Genomic DNA, 6,890 nt, shown 5'->3' with positions numbered 1-6,890 from the left:
GAGGTCCTTCTCCTCTTTACGAACTCTGGCACTTTATCTGGCCAAACAGTGATTTGTTGCAGACTTCATTCTTACCTGGGGGATTTTGTAGATGCCCAACATATTTGAAATATGAACGGAGGTGTCTGTGTCAGCTCCTTCAGTAAAAACCAGCAGCTGACTCCCTCGTCCACAGTTGTAGTTGGGAACATTTGCCAGCCCAGGAGAGAGCAGGTCTAGCAAGGCATCATAAGTCATTCTGGAATTGAAATAGTTCTCGTTGATGTTGTAGCCCAGGGTGACGTTGGGTAGCAGGCTGGGATTCTGATTGATCTCTTGAACGGCAACCAGGAAAGAAAAGAGATTCCAGTATGCACTTTGGCTTCCACTCCTGCAACAAGAAGTTCTTCACAAGGTGATTGCCCATTTTAAAATGTTTACACCAACTTTAAAATCACTTCACTGGTTGACAATTAGTTTCCCGGGTGAAGTATAAAGTGTTGGTTACTACCTTTAAAGCCCTACATGATTTGGGTCCAGGTTACAGTCATAGAATCATAGAATAGCAGAGTTGGAAGTGGCCTACAAGGCCATCGAGTCCAACCCCCTGCTCAATGCAGGAATCCACCCTAAAGCATCCCTGACAGATGGTTTTCCAGCTGCCTCTTGAAGGCCTCTCGTGTGGGAGAGCCCACAACCTCCCTAGGTAACTGATTCCATTGTCGTACTGCTCTAACAGTCAGGAAGTTTTTCCTGATGTCCAGCTGGAATCTGGCTTCCTTTAACTTCAGCCCAATGTTCCGTGTCCTGCACTCTGGGAGGATTAAGAAGAGTGTGTGACAACCTTTTAAGTATTTGAAGAGTGCTCTCATGTCTCCCCTCAATCTTCTCTTCTCCAGGCTAAACATGCCCAGTTCTTTCAGTCTCTCTTCATAGGGCTTTGTTTCCAGACCCCTGATCATCCTGGTTGCCCTCCTCTGAACACACCCAAGCTTGTCTGCGTCCTTCACATGAACCAAATCTATTTAGTTGCCATCTAATTGATTCATCAGTTTTTTCTGGACAGTTCAGATCTTCTTGATCTCACGCGGAGCCATGAGCACTGCACCCATCAGGGTTAGGGTGGGGGTAGCGGGGAAATGAAATGAAATTTTAAAAAACCTTACCTTTACGCACACCTGTATGTATTGCCATTGCTTTAAGAAAAAAAATGGCGGGCGCAACGCCTCCCCTCCTGAGGTCGTAGCACCTTACGTGTAAACGGGGGTGGGAGATCTGGTGTTAATCCCAACATGAGGTCTCCCTTCCTCTCCCCCGAACTATCATGTAGGTCTAGCTAAGGCCTAAGTCATCAACTTTGTGCTTAGTACTTGAACATTTCTGTCAATTTCCTCTCAGTCAGACATCCACCCTTTTCTTGATCTCTCTGTCATAAACATGCTGTTCTTTTTTCATTAGCATCTGAAAAATATAGGTTTAGCACCCACAAACACAAAAGAGAAAACAGCACCCTGAGCCCAGTTTTGTCCCATTAGAGCAAACTCTCAGGGAATGTAGCAGATCTATTAATTTTAATTAACTGGAGATGCACAGCTGTGCATCAGCAAAGTGAAGAATAGACATCCCTCCTCAAATGCAGAGGTTTTGTGTGTGTGTGTGTGTGTGTGTGTGTGTGTGTGTGTGAGAGAGAGAGAGAGAGAGAGAGAGAGAGAGAGAGAGAGAGAGAATGACAGACAGACAGACAGACAGACAAGATTTTCCCAGGGTGCTGTACTACCAAGCCCTGATAACCCTACCCTTACACATGATCAATAAAATTGCAAGCAAGAAAAAGTGTGTATATAAATTATTATTATTATTATTATTATTATTATTATTATTATTATTTATTTATATAGCACCATCAATGTACATGGTGCTGTACAGATATGTGACTGTATTGGTTGTATATACTGGTGGTGCCTGGTTCCAAGCAAGAAAGTTACTGCTATTACTGCATTAAATCCATTGCAGCAAAATTACTTACATATACAGAAAGATTCGGGGAGGTTTGTGGAAATCATGAAGTTGAACTTGAATGGGAATTGTAGACATGACACCGCTAATGAGGTGGTCTCCAGGCTTGTAATAATTCAGTACACCTGGTTTATCCCTTATCAAGTTCAGTGGGCACTTTGGCTTCAGCATCCGAGGAGCTGCACAGGGTAGAAGCAGCGGCAGCAGCGGCATAATTCTGGGTCTGCCTGCTATAGTCTCTGCAATCATGACGGCTGATTTCAACTTGATAAGCAGTTAATTGGACAAAACCCAAAGTGCCTTGTTTGAGCAAGGCTCCAGCAATTTCCCAAATACGAGGGTGATATTAAACCTCACAGCCGCCTAACCCCTGCTTGCGCAAAATCTCAGCAGAAAGGCTCAGTGGCACACCAGGACTTTATATGCACCAGTCCTTTCCATCTTGTTGGAAGAAGTTAGCTCACGCTTCTCTCCATTCTGATGGTTATGTTATTCTCAAAGTCAACCTTTAGGGACGAAATCCCTCGAGATTTGGAAAGCTGAAGAAGAAACCACCACCACTATCATTTTGATAATAGGTTCATCAGTGCTCCAAGTTCGTGGAGTCTCTTGTGTGACTCCAGGTGCAAGGATGGAGAAAACAGGTTTGCAAGATATTCCCCAGCACCGCGCCAAACTTAAAGAAGGGTGGAACCGGGGGCGGGGGAGTTGAGTTGGGCCTGCACTTTGTTGGAGAAACACCATGTTAGGAGCCATTCTTTTTGGGTGCTCAAGACCACTTTATTTATTTATTTATTTATTTATTTATTTATTTATTTATTTCACATTTCTATTCCACCCAATAGCCAAAGCTCTCTGGGTCGTTCACAACCATCATGGGACAGAGAAGGACAAACTTTACCTGGGTAGCTGCACGTGGTCCTCCAACATCTCCTCTGTGCCTTCCCAAATGCTGGAAGGGTCCCCCCCAGGTTTCCTAACAACCGATGAGACAGCATGTGTTGCAAGAGAGAGGGGGTGGCTGTTCCCTGGAGTCTTAGATCACTGGTTTTGCTCGCCATCCAAGTTCCCCAGCAACTGCTGTAGGTAGGCTTACTGCCTCTGATACCAGAGGAAGCACAGAACCAGCACAACTAGGAGCCATTGATCGCCTTCTCCTCCAGCAGTTTATCCAACCCCCTTTTAAAGCCATCCAAATGGGGGGCCGTCACCACATCTTCTGGTAGGAAATCCCATAGTTTCACCATATGCGGTGTGGAGGAGTTCTTACTTTTATCTGTCCTGAATCTCCACCAGAGTTTCATGGGATGAATCTGGATACTCATAAGATGAGAGAGGGAGAAAAAAATGTCTCCCTCTCTACAGTCTCCACACCATGCATAATATCGTTCACGTCTATCATTCCTCCCTTCAGTGTCTGAGAGGAAAGGAGATTTTCTTTCATTTCCTATTAGTAGGAGCAGAGCACACGTCATGCTCCTTTCACTTCTGGTATCTTTGCATATCTAGATCCAAGTTAGATCTCAGCAACTCTAGCTAATAAAGGTCTTAAGAACCTTGAAATACTTGTTCCTTCCAAAGATCCAAGATCCATTGTGGTTCTCAGAAGCTGAGAAAGATGAAACAAAAAGTCTGCTCCACCCTTCCCCACTCTTAAACTGCAGCTCCTATGGGCTTTGGCCTTGCTGGCTGGGGATGGTGGGACTTGCATTCCAACACCGCTGGAAGGCTCCTCTCTATCTGACAACCTATAGCAGAGCTTCTACCAAATGAAACTGAAAGAGCAGGGCAGAAGGGAGAAGGATGAGTTCAACACAAAGGTCCAGAAATAGAAAGCCTTTATTGCACTGAATGAGGGTTCACAATGCATTGGGGGAGCTTTGGAGTTACACAGGACTCTTAGCCTTAGCCTTTAAATTGTAAAGAGGAGGCAGAAGTTTTCTGACCGGAGAAATAGGGTCGGTACTTTCTTGTTAAGTAGCACTCTCTGACTGTTTCAGTTTTTCATGAGAAATTCAAATGGATAACCAGCGGAATTCCGTTCTGCATCTTAAGTTCCTGGTCAGTTTCCAACCATACACAATTACAAACCTTCATTTGTGGCACTAGAGGAGTCAGTGGTTGCTACCAATGGGACACTCCCCGCTACTCGTGGCAGGAGCAAGAAAGGCATGTGGGCATTCAGAGACACAACAGGAGCGCCGACAAACTATTTGGCACCTAAGGATGGAAGAAGAGGCTTTGGAGCAACCGGTATACAGAGGAATGACACCTCTGTTTCTGGAGTGGAAAAATTACAAGCAACCCATGAAATTAAAAAGGTCTGTGACCATTCTAGGGTCGCTATGCATTCACATCAGTCAGATGTGACCAAACGCTTTTGCAGTAACTACATCAAGAAGAGAGACTTGATGCTATTAAGGTTCCAGTTTAAGACTAGTAGCTTGTATTTGTGAAAGCCAAGGTGGTTCCAGATGACAAAACTGAAACGAATGTAGTCAAAATCAAATGCCATCTTCTGTTTTCATCCTTAGATGGTCCTTTGCATTCATTTCAGGCCTGAATATAATAATGTAGCACTTGGGAAGAAAGATGCAGCCCAGGAGCCCAGCACTGGAGGCCAAGATGGAGAAGACCTGCACGGCTACCATGTATTTCCCCTTGGTGCTCAGGTAGGTGGGCACAAAGGAGACCCAAACGCTGCAGAAGACCAGCATGCTGAAGGTGATCAGCTTGGCTTCGTTGAAGGACCCAGGCAGCTTCCTGGCAAGGAAAGCCACCGTGAAGCAGATGGCAGCCAGGAAGCCCATGTAGCCAAGGGCAGCATAGAACATGGAAGCAGACCCTTCATTACATTGTAGTAGGATCTCTCCAGGCTGGGAGTTCTTGTCTGATTCAGGGAATGGGGGAGAGGTTCCCAGCCAGATGGTAGAAATAATAATCTGGATACTGGAACAGGAAAAGACAATGGCATTGGTCAAACTCTTCCCCAGCCATCTCCTCACCCTGTTCCCTGGTTTAGTGGCCAGGAAGGCCAGCACCACAGTGATCGTTTTGGCCAACAGAGAAGAGACGGCAACTGAGAAGATGATACTGAAGGTTATTTGTCGGAGGAGGCAGGTCGCTTTCCTTGGCCGGCTGATGAAGAGGAAAGATGACATGAAGGAAAGCAGGAGGGAGATGAGGAGAATGTAGGAGAGGTCCCGCTTGTTGGCTTTGACTTTGGGGGTTTCTAGGAATTTAATGAAGATTCCTAAGACCAAACCTGCAGTTACAGATAAGAATAGGGCACAGGAAACCAGGATAATCCCCAAAGTTTCTTCACAGGAGAGGAAGGGTCTAACCTTGGGGACACATTCATTCCGGTCCATGTTGGGATGACGATCTTCTGGACATGCAGTGCAAAGTTCTGCATCTGGGGTGGGGGGGAGAGTGACTTCCAGCATCATTAAAAAAATTATTCAAAGCCATCCAAAGAGGCGGGGGAATCCTTGGCCCCATTCCCTACAGACCACCTTTTCCTTTGGAACCACTTGCCTTCGGTGGTGGAAATGGTTCCTTCCATGCAAGGAGCGCAGCCGTAGCAGCAACGGAGCTGTCCTTCCCAAATAACCTTGATGTATCCAGGACTGCAGCTTCTGCTACATCTGGACTGAGGCACCGTCTAACCATAAAGATAGAGAACCAAGAGTCAGGGGGTATTTCTATCTATGGAACTTCATGGACACCTACAAGAGATTTCCTACCACATCAACATGCAGACTGGGTGGGCTGGGGGCTGGATTGGGAGTGATCTTCTTCAGGAATGTGGCACTGAAGGAAATGGCTGAACTCCAGCCTGATACACCATGGTTCGAATCCTGGTGACCTCCTCCACAGTAGGTCACCACACCTAAACAAGGATATTATAGAACTGGAAAAAGTGCAGGAAAGGGCCACTAAACTGATTAAGGGGCTGGAGCATCTCCCCTATGAGGGAAGGTGACATCAACTAGGACTGTTTATTTTGGGGAAAAGGAGGCTGTTTGCAGACAACCTGCATGTCCAAGGAATGCAGACAGAAGTTCAACTGGGAAAGGAGGTATTCCCATTTATGTATGATATGGGGTAAGGCAGGTGAATATCTGCCTGCATTGATAGGAGCTGGGAAGGGTCCTTCGGTCCTACTAAATGGAGTAAGGGACATTATTCAGGGCAACAATCTTGTATGGGCCTTGAGTTATGGAGAGTGATGAAAGATGGGAGAACTTCACTTGCCTCCAGGAAATACAGGCAGAAATTCTCCTGGGAAAGATGGCAGGCTGCTCAAAGAATGAAAAGAAGCAGCCCCTACATGGTTTGTCACCTCTGCATACATCCCACAGCCCCTTCTTCATATTTCCGCATCGTTTACTTGCTTTGGAAGATGGAGAATTTCATGTGAACTTTCTGGCTCCTTAGAGACACCCTTAGTTCAACATTTGTGGGGCGGACGCAAGAAATAAGAGACGACACAATATATTGGATTTAAACTGGGCCACTTTTATTCAAGATCTGCAAAGGGTTCCTATCGGGCATCCAGTCAAGCCTGCAAGCAGACCTTCTATGCGAAGGGGCTTGCTTTCTTGGCCCAGCGGGTGGCGCTCTGCTTCTCACCGCCCTGCTGTCCTTCCCCAAATGGGGTAGGGAGACCTTCCCTTGTCACCCCCAACCCATGCCCCCTAGGCTCAAGGTGGGTGAGAGACGTCGGCCTCATAGATGGTCCTTATCCCCCAGCCCGGCCACAAGGCTCAACACTGGGAGCCCTCGGGAATCACCTATCATTGTAACAGTGCCTATGAATGCTCGCCATTCAGTTCCCTCTGGATGCCCGACCCTACCTGCCATGGGGGGCGTCAAGCCACTTGCTTAGTCAC

The sequence above is a fragment of the Elgaria multicarinata genome, chromosome 3 (genome assembly GCF_023053635.1).
Source record: "Elgaria multicarinata webbii isolate HBS135686 ecotype San Diego chromosome 3, rElgMul1.1.pri, whole genome shotgun sequence".
NCBI lineage: Eukaryota > Metazoa > Chordata > Lepidosauria > Squamata > Anguidae > Elgaria > Elgaria multicarinata.
Note: the sequence above shows the minus strand (reverse complement) of the source record.